The sequence below is a fragment of the Dreissena polymorpha genome, chromosome 2 (genome assembly GCF_020536995.1).
Source record: "Dreissena polymorpha isolate Duluth1 chromosome 2, UMN_Dpol_1.0, whole genome shotgun sequence".
NCBI lineage: Eukaryota > Metazoa > Mollusca > Bivalvia > Myida > Dreissenidae > Dreissena > Dreissena polymorpha.
In genome coordinates this window covers 117193648-117212351 of record NC_068356.1, presented here as the reverse complement: position 1 = coordinate 117212351, position 18704 = coordinate 117193648, and the positions used below count along the sequence as shown (strand labels likewise).

The 18704-nt window shown below is 34.6% G+C and overlaps 1 protein-coding gene across 4 annotated transcripts in view; it reads left to right on the top strand.

The window, feature by feature from the left end:
• The window catches only part of LOC127868663 (ras-GEF domain-containing family member 1B-like), a 128049-nt gene that overhangs the window by 83730 nt on the left and 25615 nt on the right, over positions 1-18704 (top strand). The window lies entirely within an intron of this gene.

Below are 18704 nucleotides of genomic sequence, written 5' to 3'. Positions count from 1 at the left end.
TTGCTGAAAGATCTCAGTCAAGTTTGATAATGAGCAAAATCACATAATTAATGCCATAATTATTGTTCTTAGATTGTCTAAATTTTCATTATATAATACAAAATCCATTTAAACACTCTAGAGGTCACAATTTTGTTTAAGATTTTATGAATCTTGGTCATAATATTTATTTTTGTAGGCAAAGTTTGATGTTTGGGAAGGGGGTCAACTCAAAATATAGGTCACCAGGTCAAATCTTACAAAAACAAAAACACTCCATACACCAGAGTTTTAATTCAATAATGATGAAACTTGACCAGGATGTTTGTCTGGAAAATATCTAGGTCAAGTTTGACCTTTGGTAAAGATTGAATGAACTGACTCCTCTCAGGTGAGCGAGATAGGGCCATCTTGGCCCTCTTGTTTCATAAATACTAGCCTTCTTTGGGCTTTTACATGCTTGTTGTAGGGTCTTCAATAAGATTGTATACTATGTTCTTTATCATTGCAATGTATGTAGATATAATGCAGCTAAGAATTGTTCAGAAAAAACATCCCTAATATTAGTTAATAATAAGTTTGATCTTACTGATGTTAGTTGGGATTGCTTTTAACCAATAAAAAGCTATTAACGTCAGTAATATATCTGTTTCTTAAGATAATGCCTGTTTGAGATTCTGAAAAAATTACTGAGAAATATCATGCAATTCCACAGAAGTAATAAGTCAACAATATGACCAACACCCGCATCAGCAGTCATGTATGGAACAAGTGGAGAAATCTCATTATTCTTTGATGACTCAAAGGAAATTGATTGTTGGAAGACGAAGTTATTAAGTGTCATAGACCTTTGTATTTCCAGGATATTTTATCAGAATGATTGAAAGGTGACTGGACAATCTAGTTGCGGTTCTTTGAGTTATCGTAATTATTCTAAGTTTTCTGACACTCAAAGACACCCTCTGTTCTAGCCAAAATAATTATTTTTAGTGACTCTTAATTTTTGGACATAAGGGGTTTCGTCCACAATTAATGTCTAAATTTTGTAACAGTGTATTTTACTACGCTATTCTACAGACTTCAGCCGTGTTTTCGCCTATCTCGTGACTCTTCGGTCATGGATTTTTACAACCGGATTAAGGTCATAAAACCTGACAGATGCATGCCTGAGGGCAATGGACCATTACATTCGCGTAATTGGGTAAATAACCATGTATACCGGTAGAAAGTAATCGATTCACCCAACGGGGCTTTAAACAGTATCGACCTATTCAGGAAACAGTATGTTTTCTGTTTATATGTTTTGTTCTGTATCATTTCAGACAAGAGTTAACAAAACTATGAAGTTTTATTTATTTATTTTTCAAGCAGAAAAAGAAAAAGTAATCACAAGGGAATTATTGTACATTGATTTATTGCATTTATTTCAATTTTATTTTAATTTTTGGACACCTTAATTTTTGTCTCTAAATTTTCTGACACCTGTATGTTTTTAATATTTTTCACATCTAAATTTTCAGACACGAAAATATGTAATTATGTTTAAGTGTCCGAAAACTTGGAGTAATTACAGTATATGTTGCAGGCAGTAAACTTGACCAGAAACTTAATACAATTAAACATTAATCTAGGCCCGCATCCTGTTCCTCACATTAAAATCTGAAAAAAAAGCAAGGTACCAAAATATGAGCGGCTTTAAGGACGTTTACAAAATTTAGCGTTGTTAGTCCCTATTCTGTGTATTGTTTAGTTCTCAAATGAGCTTAATTAAATTTGTAATCAGAAACACACATTTGAATTTTACGAAAATGTTGACGTGACTTTAACACATTGTAATTTCAAAAATCAATGCTCATATATTTCGTGTTGAACCTTTGTCCCGATGTGGGCACGAAAAAATTATGCTTCATATGTACAGTGTCAGTATGGAAAGCATGGGTGTATTGATTTTTTTTAAATAAAGAATTTCTAGCGCAGAGAACATTGATATCTTTTAGTTTTGGTTAAACGTTTCGGAGTTCATTTAAAGTATTTATATCCCAAATTATTGAAGGGTTTAAATTGACACATGAAAATGTGTTTAACATAAAAAAAAAGTTTTTAATTGTTACTGACTGTAAGATTTACAGAAAGATGTTTTTTTATTGTTAAAAAATCAATTTAACTTATGCAAAGTGTTCTGTATAATTAAATTTAAATCGGAATTCAGTTATTTATTGGTCGTTATTACTAAATATGAACAGTGCTTGATGCTTGCACATCCTGTCACTTGATTCTAATATGCTCATGGGTTCCTCCATACAACCATGCACTTGATTATTGGTCATATTTGGGTTTTGAAAAATGAAATCGTAATTAGACTGGATTATACGGTAATGGATAGGGATGGAACTTTTATGCAGCGATCAACACATACAGTGGGGTTTGCTAAAATACTGTATTGAAATAAAAGAGGGACTTCCAATTAGGGAAGTATGTTTGGGTATCCAAAATAAGTCAATTATGTGATGTATTTATGGGCATTGATTGTTATGTGATATAATCAAATGAAGTGATGTAGTGATCATCAATATTTATTTTAAAGTGAAATATTATTATCATGTGATGAATTGATAGTCATTTATAGTTATTTCAGTGATATGTTGATGGTAAGAGATTGTGATGTGATATAATAATTTAATCTGATATATTGATCATTGACTTTAATATGGTTCCGACGTTTGATTGCAATGAGATGTATTTTTAACAGTTCAATAATTGTCTTATGATGTATTGATGTTCATTGATTATTATGCAAGATGTGAGGATATCAATGATCCAATATGATGATGAAATGCTGGAAGATATCAATGATCCAATATGAAGATGAAATGCTAGAAGCTGCTTGTGCATTCATTGAATTGTTTGGAACCATAATACATATGACTTTACATATAATTACAATATTTTCCTTTTATTTTGATTTGTGTTATGTATCAGCTTAAATTACTATTTTTGTTTTTGTGCTTTTATTGAGTAAACTCTTCAAATTATGAAACCTTAGACATTTCAAGTTCTTTTATTTTCCGCATAATATCTTTGTTCATATTGTTTTCCTGACATTTATGTAGTTGTATACCTTGTGATAAAACTATACAAATATGTTTAAAAAATGTATTTCTTTAATAGCATGGCTGACATAATTTAGGATGGATTTGGTATGTTTCTTTCTCCAAATGTGATGTGTTGATACCAAGTGTAGTTAAGATCATTAATGTGAAGGGTCATGAACATTCATTGGAAGCCCTGCCAGATATTGCTGAAGAGCTGACAGATCTGACACATTGATAGCAGTAGTTGCAATTTGATGATGCATCTCTCACATGTTGATAGCTGTAGTTGCAGTATGATGATGCATCTCTCACATGTTGATAGCAGTAGTTGCAGTATGATGATGCATCTCTCACATGTTGATAGCAGTAGTTGCAGTATGATATCATGCAGCTTATCCAATACCAGTCTAGCTAGGTGAAAATGACGCTCAATGCATGTGCATACAGTTATGTCCCAAATTAATCCTTATGCAGTCTACACAGATTTATCGGGGGCAACACTTTCCGCCTTAAATGGATTTTTAGTAAGGAAAGTTCCTTTAAACTTTAAATACTATAAAAGGCCAAGCGTTGTCCCTGATTAGCCTGTGTTGATTGCATAGGTAAATCTGGGATAATACTTTACGCACATTCATAAGGCCTTGTTTTTACAGGCCAAGGCTCAGGTCCATGGATGACCGGTTTTGTTGTGAAATGTTTTCTCAACATGCACACTTTCTGTTTCAGTTCATGATTTCACATTTGATAACCGGAGCATGACTGTGATATGCATTTTGGAAAAAACAAATTTTTCAGGACCCAATATATGCTCTGTATATAATCTAATTTAGTGGAAATTTTTCCCTACAATATCACAGTACAATCCTTCATTGCCTCCTTATATAAGCTTTTTCTTCTCTTCAAAGAATACTCTTTCAGAATTCTTATTTTTATGTCTATACATGATATGCACATGCTTAGTCATTTCCCAAGAATTAAATCAGCCAAGAACTTGTCTGATATGTGCCTATGGGGACTCCATGTATGCAAATAGCCTGTGAAATGCAGGCCCATAATGATGCTTTATGGTGCCATGCCACCATACAAATAATTACTTGGTTACTATGCACCTGATCAGTGGGTATTGAAAAGAGTTGCATCTTAGTTGATGTTTTATATATATTTTATTGGAACTTGCCTTTATTATTAACACCTCTATTTGCAATACATTTTCTTAAAATTCATTGACTTGCCATATGTATAAGAGTGTTTCCTGCTTACTAGTTGTACTTTTTTTTTGCTTTTAAATTACCTTGGGTATTTTGAAGGTGGTGTACAGTGAAAAACACCTAATTTGTTTTAATTTCATCATGTTTTTATTCAAAGTTCAGGTCATAAAAACCATTGGTTATCAGATTGTCAGGTCTTAATTGAGGTAATTAAGTCAATTTGTCAGAACTCCTGATTTTAAAAAAGACTCGGAATTGCTTTTATCGTATTTCATTATGAATAATTTTTAACAGGTATTCAACCAAAGTTGAAGATCAAGGTTATTAGATTGGGGTATGGCAGGCAGGCTTTTGAGCTGAGGCAGCATCAAATAGCTGCTTTCCTGTAAAATACTCATTTTGTATTGGCTAATCTTGATGAAACTTTGGATATAGTCAGATATAACATACTTGAATTGAGTCTTTCTTTTAAATGATATGGAGCCGAAGCTGTTTGCTTCTTGTCAACTGTCAGCCCTGTGCCTCATCATTAACCATAATGTTATGCAAATTCAAAAAGCGCATGTACAACCGCAATCTATCCATGTACAAATGACAAGAGGTCAGAATGAAGAACACTCACACAAAATATATATTGTACATTGTTATACTTTTTTCTTCAGAAAGTTCATGAAAAAAAGCATGATTCAAAAGAGCAAAATCCTTTAACGTTTTTCTTCAAAACAACCTGTTTGATGAACATAGAGCCATCATGAGTCCAGTAGGCTGGAATTAATAACTGGAATGTTCACATTTGTTAAATCAAAGTGCTGAAGGCACAGTGTAGGTGTTCGCTGTTGTAAAGTGTTGTCCTTGATTAGCTTGTGTGCATTGCACAGGCTAATCAGTATGCACAGGCTTATCTTATTTGACATGCATTAAGCCCCATTTTTCCTGAAAGCAGCCAATATTACAGATTTCAATGATAAACACTAGACTGGCCAATCTCGTCTTACAAGCTGTTAAACACTATTAGTCATATAAACCCTCTGCAGTGTACCAGTGGTGAACTATAAACAGGCAAATGTGTTGGTTATCTTTCCATTTGTCGTCTGATGCAACAGGCAGCAGTTGTCTTTCCATACCGTACCTAAGGCTTCTAAGCACATAATGATTTGCAAAATATGGTCTGTAACATTAGTGTGAGAAAACGCTCACACTAAAAAAACATTAACTAAGCAAAATAGAAAACGCTCCTTCTTGTCTTCAAGAAGTGTTAAATTATATTGTGAAAAACTGGTTGACAATATTTGTTGTGAAGTATAGCATAAACCTTTTAAGGATGTATGTCATTCTGAAATCCCCACTCTTTCTGTGGATTTGTTAATTTGACACAAAAACATGATTTTCTTTTTGCAACTTGTATAGGTAAATGTGTTGTTTTGCTTTGTTGTCCCCTACCGGTAAAACCGGAGGGGACTTATTGTTTGCACTCCGTCTGTCTGTCAGTCTGTCTGTCACACTTTTCTGGATCCTGAGATAAATTTGAAAGTTCGTCATATTTTTTCATGAAACTTGAAACATGGATAGATGGCAATATGGAGATTATGCACATCATTTCATTTTGTTCCTACGTCAAGAATTCTGGTTAATATGGCAACAAATATATATAAAAAAAGCAAAACATTTCTGACAATGGTGGACTTTCACCGGTAGGGGACAATATTGCTTGGCATTCTCTTGTTATACAGTAGACTCTGCCAATACCGGACTCTCTGAATACCCGGAACTCTCCCGATTCCAGTCCCGTATTTTCTGCTTCTATTTCTTTGTTAAAAAATGTTGAATAAACCGAACTCTCTCAAAACCGAAAACCAAACAGATATCTCCGTGAATTTGGTCATTTTCAACGTAAAATACATTGAGTACACTGGACAGTCCATATTCTCAAGATGCCCGAGGCGTGAAAATTACAATACCTAGTCAGCACAGCGCGTGCGGTGTCACACATTTTGCTCGCGCAATCATCGATAATCTGATTAAACATACCATAAAGGTGTCAAGTCGTTACCGCGCTAAAGAAGTCCGATTAAATAATGTAAAACAAACTGTGAATGTCTATAAAAGATGTACGGTAACACCAAAAAGTGATTGACTCGATCGTTTGATTAAGCTTATGATAAACAATTTAATTACAAAATTAATGCATGCCGTTGCGACGATCACTTTCTTGTGATCTTCTCGGGTAGTTTAAAAGATCTTATAGCCATGTTTTTAACGCTTAAATGGTTGTGTGTTTGTTTGTAAGATAAAGCTGTGAGAAATATGACCATTAAATATCCATTCATTTGTCTGCAAATTCATTCATTGCCTTTTCTTAATTTCAAACGAATCTTCAGCATTTATAGTAATGCATACAATGTATTTTTCGCCAATATGCATACTCTTGGTAAACCGGAACTCTCTGAAAACCGGACGATCAGCCGGTCCCCAGACTGTCCGGTTTACAGAGAGTCCACTGTATATATAATTTTTGGTTATATTGTCAAAATGTCTACATCAGAGCCTATAATTTAGCTTTACTGTCAGTTTGCAAAAATGTGTATTTATGTCTTCAAAAAAACATATTTAATGTAAAATATTAATTTGAAAATTAAAATCCAGATTTGAAACAAGTGCTATGTGACATGAGGACCATATACAGATGTATTATTTTGATCGGAACATTGTCATACATGTGAACTTGTTGAGTTGCTGTACCAATTTGTAAGAAATCTGTATGAATAACAGTGTTACACAACACAGTTTTTATCCAAGCTTGTTTTCATTAATCTTCCTTGGGTTTTAACATTCTCAGAAGAGTCTCTGATAAGATTTTAAACTAGGTTCATACTCATTCAAATGTATGTGGATGTAATGCAGCTAAGAATTGTTCAAAAATCTTCTGCAACTTATTTCATAAGTCATGATGTTTTGATTTTAATAACAATGGTTTTCAAAAACAAACACCAATTTACATCAACGCTTTATATCTTTTTAAGAAAGATATCCCTTGTTCTTCAGTATTGGGAATTGTTTTCAAATCTTTTCTCACCACATAAGCACCTCAAATTGGACATGATGTATGAATATTGGCTGTAACTTTCAAATTGCCCTGATGTTTTTTTTTTCTTTTAAAAGTTTTCCAGAGGAGAAGCAATTAAAATGTGGGTTTAAAAAACATAATTGGAGTGTAGTTTACTCACAGCTCTGAGTCATAACATTTCCAGAGTGACACATTGTCATGTGGAACTCTCTCACAAATAGGGTTATGTAAAGCAATGATGCCTTACTCTGTATTGGCTTTTATGTGTTCCACCCCCCCCCCCCCCCCCCCCCCTCTTCCCCCCTCCCTCCCCCACTCTTGGCTGATTTCTATAATTCTCAATGGATTAGTAATTGTAACTGAGATGATTCTCAACATTTTGGAAATTGACAGAAAACGTTAGAGGTATGGACACAACAGAAATTAGGTTTGTACTTTTTGTTGTTTTGGTGTAATAAATGAAGCATATTTTGTGTAGGAAATATGTTTCGTACATACTTTGTAAGTTTAAAGTGTGTTTACTTTTAAATTCTGACATATATTTAAACAAATGTGTTGAGAAACTCATATTTAAAAGTGGATCATTCAAAAGGATGTGTATTTCACATATTATAAAATATACAGATATATATATTTGATACTGTTTTATTGAATTGAGCTGTTTAAAACTGTTTATTGAAGTACTTGGTTACAAATTGTTTTATCGATGGTGTCAGATTGATACTGCGCTAATGAACAGCAAAGTTTGAAACTTTTCTATGCCCCGAAAATTTTCTGGGAGCATATAGTTGCCAGCTTGAAGTTCTTACTTCCGTATTTCCTTACTTCCTTCCATCACACTTTTGTTACAGTTTAATTCTTATAGCTCCTTCAATATTTTACAGATCTCTTACATATTTGGCATGTAGGTACCTTGCATTGACCTCTACCTTCTGATGAGGTTAGAGGTCACTGAGGTCAAGGTCACCAAGGCTAATAATAGATTTTTCCGTCACAATTTTGTTACAGTTTCTCATAGCACCTTCAATATTTTTCCGATCTCTTATATATTTGGCATGTAGGAACCTTTCATGGACCTCTACCTTTTGATGAGATTTAAGGTCACTGGCGTCAAGGTCAAGGTCATGGAGGCTAATAATAGATTTTTCCGTCACAATTTTGTTTCAGTTTCTCTTAGCGCCTTCAATATTTTATCGTTCTCTTACATATTTGGCATGTAGGTACCTTTCATGGACCTCTACCTTTTGATGAGGTTTGAGGTCACTGGGGTCAAGGTCACAGAGGCTAATAATATATTTTTCCGTCACAATTTTGTTACAGTTTCTCATAGCGCCTTCAATATTTTACTGATCTCTTGCATATTTAACATGTAGGTACCTTTCATGGACCTCTACCTTTTGATGAGGTTTGAGGTCAAGGTCAAGGTCACAGAGGCTAATAATAGATTTTTTTAAGGTGGTTATTAACACATGCATTGACAAAGCGCATCATCGGGGAGCATCCATCAGTTTCACTGATATTCTTGTTTATTGAAGTCCACAGTTTCTTGATACTTACAATTGTAGGCAGGAAAGTGATCTTTTATTTCAGGTTATTGCTGTTGATTTCATCATGTAATGGTGGTGTTTCGTTTGTTGTAGATTTACTTGCTTGTTTATTGTTGACAAATGAATGACTGATTGCTATGAAAAATAATCATGGTTGCACAATTTTTGTCGGGGCTATTTCTCAGCAACTAATGACCGGAATTCAATAAAACTTTATGGGAAGCTTCACTACCAAGATGAGATGTGCATATTATCAGCGGGTTCTGGTTGGATGATTTTTCACAGAGTTATGGCCCTTTGAAGTTTTCCATTAACTGTACATACAGTGCAATTCTTGTCCTGGTTATTTCTCAGCAACTAATGACCGGAATTCAATGAAACTTTATGGGAAGCTTCACTACCAAGAGGAGATGTGCATATTATCAGCCAGTTCTGGTCGGATGATTTTTCACAGAGTTATGGCCCTTTAAATTTTTCTATTAACTGTACATATAGTGCAATTCTTGTCCGGGCTATTTCTCAGCAACTAATGACTGCAATTCAATTAAACTTTATGGGAAGCTTCACTACCAAGAGGAGATGTGCATATTATGAGCCAGTTCTGGTCGGATGATTTTTCACAGAGTTATGGCCCTTTGAAATTTTCCATTAACTGTTCATATAGTGCAATTCTTGTCCAGGCTTTTTCTCAGCAACTAATGACAAGAATTCAATGAAACTTTATGGGAAGCTTCACTACCAAGAGGAGATGTGCATATTATCAGCCGGTTGTGGTTGGATGATTTTTCACAGAGTTATGGCCCTTTGAAATTGTCGATTGTACATATAGTGCAATTCTTGTCCGAGCTATTTCTCAGCAACTTATCTAGGGAATTCAATGAAACTTTATGGGAAACTTCACTACCAACAGGAGATGTGCATATTATCAGCCAGTTATGGTCGGATGATTTTTCACAGGGTAATGGCCCTTTGAAATTTTCTATAAACTGTACATATAGTGCAATTCTTGTCCGGGCTATTTCTCCCCAACTACTGACTGGACTTCATTGAAGCTTTATGGGAAGCTTAACTACCTTGAGGAGATGCGCATGTTATTAGTGGGTTCTGGTTAGACGATTTATTTAGAGAGTTATGGCCCTTTGACATTTTTAAGTTGCTTAACCATCCATCGTGTTATTTTGTCCAAAGTTATGCCCCTCAAGACGTTTCCTTTTATCTAAATATATAGTGCAATATTGTGACAATAAAAAACCTTTGGGGAGCATCACCCGTCTCCGACGGTTTCTTGTTTAACCAGGTTTTTCCGAAGGAAAAAACTGGTTATTAGATTGGCGAATGCAGGCGGGCTGGCGGGCGGGCGGAACAAGCTTTTAGGGGCCATTACTGTGTCATTCATTGTCAGATTTTAAAATCATTTGGCACATTTGTTCACCATCATTGGATGGTGTCTCGTGTGAAAGAATTACGTCAATATTTCCAAGGTCAAGGTCACACTTTGAGTTCAAAGGTCAAAAATGGCCATAAATGAGCTTGTCTGGGCCATACCTTTGTCATTCGTTGTCAGATTTCAAAATCACTTGGCATATTTGTTCACCATCATTGGACGGTGTGCCGCACAAAAGAATTACGTAGATATCTCCAAGGTCAAGGTGGCCACGACTAAAAATATATTACTTTTTAAACAAGGGGGTAACTATGAGGAACAATCAGTAGCAATGCACATTTTGAGTTGAAGTTGTCTCCCTTTATCAGACTTTTTTATTGAAAACCTGGTTTTGTGACAATTTTGTCCCTTGTTAGCTTAATATTTTTTAAAATGAGAACCATAACATTTTTATGCCCCCGGATCGAATGAGCAGGGGTATATTGTTTTTGGCCTGTCTGTCTGTTTGTCTGTTTGTCATTCTGTTGAAAACTTTAACCTTGGTTTAAGTTTTTCAATATTGTATAACTTTTGCAATATTGAAGATAAAAACTTGATATTTGGCATGCGTGTGTATCTCATGGAGCTGTACATTTTGAAGGGTGAAAGGCTAAGGTCATCATTCAAGGTCAAAGGTCAAATATATGGCTTCAAAGCAGCGTCAAAACTTTAACCTTGGTCATAACTTTTGCAATATTGAAGAAAGCAACTTTATAACTTGCATGCATGTGTATCTCATGGAGCTGCACATTTTGAGTGGTGAAAAAGGTCAAGGTCATCCTTCAAGGTCAAAGGTCAAATTTATGGCTTCAAAGTGGCGCAATAGGGACATTGTGTTTCTGACAAACACATCTCTTGTTCATATTGCCTTTTAATGGTAAATATTTAAAAAAAACTGCAACATTTTCACCCATTTCTCAGAAGTCACAATACAACTCAACACTCAATGTGCATTTATCTACATTATATATCTATACATAGAATTTACAACAGATAGAGAATCAAATTCACTTTCTATAAAGTCCTGAGAAAATCTATTTTTCAGAACCTTAAATCTCTAATCCCAATGTAAAATCACTTGGATTTAGATAAAAAGATCAAAATGATTGATGACAATTTTACTGCTGTGTACACAGCTTATAGATGTGAAGGCTTCAGTCTCGTGGTCCCACTGAGTAAATATTAGGTTTGGGTAATTATTGTTTCCATTCTTGCAAACATGAAAGATCTGTTCAACTGTTGTAAAGATTATTTGACATTTTCTGATAATTATGTCCAAAGAAGTCATAACAATTGCAATTAAGTTATTTTTGCCTGTCATTAAGGTTTTTCTTTGTTTGGTTTTTAAGTAGAAAGTGAAATAGTTGTGGATTCGATAATTGTCAGTAAAGTATTCATAAAATATCCACAAAAAAGGAACAAAAACATGGAGCATCAATTTTGTAAACAGGTATATTTACAAACAGATTTTTATATATTTTATCAATAAAAAGTTAGTTTGTGGTTTATTTATATTAAGATGTATATGAATTTTATAAATAAATAGCTATTTATTGTTAGATAAGCAAATAACAAAGGTATGATCACCAATAGCTGAACTAACTTGTAATAAGTTTTGCATGATATAAGATGTCCACTTTAAAACTACAAGACATATAGTTATTGAGCATAGTTGAAAAGATAGGCTATAAAGGAAGTAATCGCCCCTAATCAGAAAGGGGGCACACTTGTTCCCTCTTGTTGCTGGCACCTTTTCTGAGAGGTTTTGGTCTTAGCCGCAACCCACCACCAGACTCTCTGACCCTTGATTTTCCTCTGTGATGTCATCAGTAGCGATCAACAGCCCTTTGAAGTGGTTATCAAGGATCTGTCTTCAACTTTACATTGCATATTATTCATAGTTGCACTTTTTATACATTTCTGTTCGGTAGTGGGTTTGAAGTTGTTTGGAAATTTGGAAGATAAATTATACTTTTTTGAATCATATTGATAAAAACCCTTTTTCACTGAATTTATATTAAGCTTCATATTTGTGACTTCCACAGTGATGGGTCACATTGTCAGACACCATGGTGATTTCCATATTACAATGACAGCACATCATAATTAATGTTCATTATTAGGATATGTGTTAAACATAGATGCCTTTCTGTCCAGTGTTTTAACACCCATACTGAAAATGGACAGCCTTAATTGATAGCCAAGATCAAGGTCTGTGTATATCGGTCATTAAGACCCAGAAAATACATTATCTTTATTTATGCGAGTGTCTCCCTAGGGCTATGCGCCGTGACTAAATGGACATTGGCAGCTTGTCAATCATTAAAGCTTTACATAACGGGTCAATCATCAAATAGTAAACAACTTTGTTTTTTACATGACTGACGACTATTGTGTTATGAGAGTGTCAAACATTGAAAGTTGTTATGTTTACTAGTCCTTGACCTCAATTTGTGTTTACAATATGGGTATAATTAAAGCAACATAGCATGGTAAGAAGAATATTGCATTGCATGCCAAACTACATCAAGATTGTAACAAAATTAAGTGCTGTTGCTTTTGTATTAAAGTATTATGAAGTTGTTTGTTTTTTGGTAAAAGCTAGGTCATGGGAATTGTTATTTAATGAGTTTTTAATATTATTTTAATAGACTGTTACATAAATGTTGATAAACATGCATTTCTGGTCCGAAATATGATTCTGCAGTTGTTGACTAGGCCTGAACAGTGTCAACTTTGTATATACATGGCATGGTTAATTTACCCTGAAATCAAGGACTGTCTATGGCCAATCATACTTATATCAGTTACACTGGCAGCCTCCAGCTTGGTCTTTGCCATTGTTATTAAGAACTTGAGACTTCTAATCACTCAGTTGCTGACTTGATATTCACTGGTAGTGCAATATTTGACTGCTTATTTACCCCCCCCCCCCCCCCGCCCCGTTTACACGAAGCTACAATCAAAGCGTGGCCGAAAACAAGGCCGATCGTGACAAATCGCAGGAGAAACATAGTGGAGTCTTCTTAAGCGCGGTAGAGTCTTCATGATTGGAGTGCTCTACGCTGTCGCCACGCTTATTTTGAACATGCATAAAACAAACGTAGCGGGATCGCGGCCAACAATATTTGGTGTATATATATAGGGGCATCGTAGAACGGTCGAAGTGAAGACCATAAATTGCAAAATTGCTCGATTTAGACTCCGATTGGCCTCGATCCGCCCCGATCCAAACCTTTTTCATATCGTGGCTTGATTGGGATGATTGTCGTAAAGTCGCAGCTCTGTGAGAACAGGGGGGTTACTATGGTAAGATTGTAAGGTTTGTCTGTGTCCCTAAACTGTGTTGTTAATCATTTGATGCTCTATGTCTGTTCTTGGTGTTGAGGGACCAGTCTAGTTGCAATAATCCAACTCACAGCCACTGACCATTTGGGTCACTGCTTACTGGACTTGGAAAATATGCAACAAATATACATCAACTATCTCATGAATCCTCCATAAGCTAGATCTTGTGTCTAATCAACCAATTATAATAAATTGACTATCTCTGGAACCTACGTTAGATAGATTTAATTGTCAATTCAAAACTTCTACTTTGGGTTTGATATGTTTTTTATCAAGTTTTTGTTTTGAGCATTCCTTTACAAAACACACCCAAATGATGTTGATTGTATCAGGTATTGTGTTTGGTAGGGATAGTTGGTTGCTATTGATATTAAACAATTTGAGCTGTACGTATGTACTCATAAAAGCTAAAAGCATTCAAGAAGAACAAGGGACCAGTCATTCATATGTCAACATGGTTAAAAGTTCACTCAATGTTTACATTAATCTTGTCTTGCAATACTATATGAAAGAAATTGTTACAAGTTAAAATGCTATATGAAACATTTACACAAACAATACCATTTGATTACCGTCTTTTGCGCAGCAAGTTTTCATTTACATTTTTGAAGGAAGTAATCTGGGTGCAGAATCAACGGGGTTTACAGGGGTTTACACAGGGGCTGGACAGAATGTAATCACAACGTTAAGAACTTTAATTTTTGCATAATATCTTATATAAGTTATAGAAATACATTTGCACAAATTTTAAGTGCATAACAGACAGTTTTTCTTGCAGTTTGTGCCCATGTCTTAACCCTTTCCTGCTTAGAAACGCATTTTTAGGTGTTTCTAGTTCCTAAGAAAATTAAATTTGTTAAAGACCTTTCTTTATAGATTCAAGTTTTAAAGGCTTCATTTCCAACCCTTAGACACTGATGAGCAGCAAACAGCATAAAACATGAACAGACTGCAAGTGACTTGCAGGCTGTTCTGGTTTTATGCTGTTTGCCCATAACAGTTTTCGCTTTGCCTCTGAGTGGGAAAGGGTTAAGGTATAAGAATAAATCCATAAATACGTCTGAAATCGGTGACAAAATTTCACGTTGCGTGAAGCATAATGGTGTAGAACAAATCTAATATCCAGCAAGAACACAGATTTATTTAATAAAGTTATCCTGGAGTATTTCACATTGCGATAAGCAGCATAAAATATTAGTTATTTAAAGAAAAGCACCAATTACCGTCGTGTTTACATCTGTTAAAGTTGAAAGGCGGAAAGTCACGTGATCCTACACCCTGGTAAAGCTCAGCTCAATATGATTACAATTTCAGAAAAAAAATCTGCTACGGTAAAGTACCTATATATAATTGATGAGGTCCATGCATCAGTCTCTTCTTCAGGTGGAGTCAAAGAAGAGACTGATGCATGGACCTCATCTATTGCTTATTGTGAATAATACATACAAAAGTGTGATGGTGGTGGTGTCATCATCACAGTGATTAATATACCGTTTAAAAAACAGAAAATGCAAACACTGTTTCGTTTTTGAGGACGAAATTCACTTTAACTTGAATGCCAAAGGTTTATTTATTTACAAAAGAAGACATAACTATTATTGATGGAACACAAACATTTTAAAGTTTATTGACTTCTTACAGACTGACAATGAAAAAAGTGCATGAAATCTATCCATCTTTGTTTGTAAAGCTTTTAAATTGAGAGCTGACTTATATTATCAATAGTTCCTCTGCACATAAAGGTACATTCATATCTACTTAATACAAAAATACAAAATATTATAAAGTTTATGTAATTTTTTGTATTAAGATTTGGATCTAGATTCTGTTAAAAGTTCTGTACGTCATTTGTGAATATACACAGAGTACAAGGACCAAAGCTTGCTTTCAGTGTCAGTCTCCTTGTGCAGAGCACAACACTCTTTGGTGTTGAATATATTTGAATAACACTTTTTACATTTATCTATCTATCTATCTATCTATCTATCTGTCTGTCGTCTGTCTGTCTGTCTGTCTGTCTGTCTTGTCTGTCTGTCTGTCTGTCTGTCTGTCTGTCTGTCTGTCTGTCTGTCTGTCTGTCTGTCTGTCTGTCTGTCTGTCTGTCTGTCTGTCTGTCTGTCTGTCTGTCTGTCTGTCTGTCTGTCTGTCTTTCTATCTATCTATCTATCTATCTATCTATCTATCTATCTATCTATCTATCTATCTATCTATCTATCTATCTATCTATCTATCTATCTATCTATCTATCTATCTATCTATCTATCTATCTATCTATCTATCTATCTATCTATCTATCTATCTATCTATCTATCTATCTATCTATCTATCTATCTATCTATCTATCTATCTATCTATCTATCTATCTATCTATCTATCTATCTATCTATCTATCGATAAAATTGAGAGGGAAGTTTAAAAACTTCATGAACTTTAACTCTCACATCACAGTAATTGTCCTTGAAGTAAGAACTCAGATATAACGTCTACTGGCTCATTCGTTTTGTGTATGTGCACTTCATAAGTTGGTTCAAAATTACATGTGGGAAAATAAAAATCACTATCAGTAAAGTTGGGACCCCATCAAATTCATTGTCTGATTCTATGACACAGTCTTGTTTAACATTTTAATTACATAAAATAATCCAGATATAAGAGTATGGAAGTTAAAAATATCATTATCTTTCCAGTTGATAACTAATAATAATCCAACAAAAAGCTGTTGCCATTATTGACGATAAATGTGTTAAGAATTTTATAAACACAAACGTTGGCAATTGTTTAGAACTCACAGTACAGGAAGTTGGTAAATCGGAACCACTCTGTGTTTCTTGTAAGATAATTTTATATGTCGTTTCCAAGCTTAGGCCGGGTAATTATTACTGCCAATCGGGACTCAAGTTATGCATAAATCCCGTGTTCAATAAATGGTTGAACTCCACCTTTGTTCTCAGGAAAGGCAGAGCTATGAACATAATGTCACCCCTATTGATTTTGAGGTCACTAGGTCAAAGGTCAAGTTCATGGTGACCAGAAATAGTAAAATGGTTTCGGGATGATAACTCAACATCGCTTATGCCTAGGATCATGAAACTTCATAGGTACATTGATCATGACTTGCAGATGACCCCTATCGATTTTGAGGTCACTAGGTCAAAGGTCAAGTTCACGGTGACCCGAAATAGAAAAATGGTTTCCGAATGATAACTGAAGAACGCTTATTCCTAGGATCATGAAACTTGATAGGTAGATTGATCATGACTCGCAGATGACCCCTATTGATTTTCAGGTCACTAGGTCTAGGTCACGGTGATCCGAAATAGTAAAATGGTTTCCGGATGATAACTCAAGAACGCTTATGGCTAGGATCATGAAACTTCATAGGTACATTGATCATGACTGGCAGATGACCCCTATTGATTTTCAGGTCACTAGGTCAAAGGTCAAGGTCACAGTGACAAAAAACATATTTACACAATGGCTTTCACTACAACGGAGAGCCCATATGGGGGGCATGTATGTTTTACAAACAGCCCTTGTTGACTGATTTAAATTAAAACAAAACACTTGCTAACATGAAACTTTGAATTCAAGTATGAAAATAAAAACAAGAGGGAAGTTGTGAACTCTGATTATATAAACTGGCGGCTGTTAAAAGACCTTTTTTCTTGTTGTAAATCAACAATTTTTTCTACAACAACTAAAACCTTTAGTGCGGGAAACAGTCTTTCTTGAATTTTTTTTTTTCATGAACCACCTCATAAGTTGAGACCTTAATTTTAATCAATTTTTGGAGCTAAAAAATCTTGACTTATGAGTTGGTTTATATAATAAAATTATGTATAGTCCAAGAGCTCATTTGCATGAAAAAAAAGTCATTTAACAAATGTGTTTACTGAATTTATGAAGGCAAAGAAATGTCTGCTGATTTTCATATTCTGTAAATTGTTCGTTATTGATTTCTTTCGGAGTTGCAGAAGATTATCTCATCAATAAACAAATATATTGTTATCGCCTAAGTCACATTCATTATAAATGAACCAATGTCTGTAACCTCTGAACAAATATTAGTGTTGCTTAATTATACATTGCAGTGGGATAATAACATACTTACTAAACTTACCAGTTTGTCAATATTGTCTTTGCATTAAACTGTCTAGCCCATGGTTACATAAATGTTGATCATTGACTAGATATTGTCTCCAATATGATCACTATCCAATGATAACATTTCAAAATGTTTTGATTCTGTCTATAGCTATTGTTTACATTAATATGTTAATGGATGGCTGCATAAACAATTGAGTTGTTGAACACAGGCTTAGTGTGATGGTTTCAGCAATTCAAATCTCCAACAAAATTAGTGGACACATCAGGTGTAATTGAGTAGAAACAAGTAATGAGCCTGACAATTATGTTGCACCTCATTTCAACCATGCAGTTATATCTCCTAAATTATATTTTATCCCCACTTATTTATTTATTGTCCCCTACCGGTGAAACTGGAGGCGACTTTTGGTTTGTGCTCTGTCTGTCAGTCCGTCACACTTTTCTGGATCCTGCGATAACTTTTAAAGTTTTTCATATTTTTTCATGAAACTTGAAACATGGATAGATGGCAATATGCACGTCATTTCATTTTGTTCCTACGTCAAAAATTCTGGTTGCTATGGCAACAAATAGACTAGAAATATTGCTGAAAATGGTGGAGTTTCACCGGTAGGGGACTTATATTGCTAGGCAATATTCTTGTTTATTTTTATTCTTTTTTTTGGGGGGGGGGGATAATTTATATGTTGACAAATGCTTTGTATAAATATTTCTGGAAAAAAACAACCTTAATTTTCCAAAAATGTAATTTTGATTTCAAAACTTAATTTCAATCTGCTGATGGGATAAACGATCAAACGGTTACATTTGTTGCATCAAGTAAGTGCAGAAGAAGTTTTGCATTGAGCACAGGATGTATTGACACCTTCAGCATTCCCATGTCAAAGTGGTACTTGACGTCTCCAATTATGCACCAGTTTGATGCATGGATTGTCA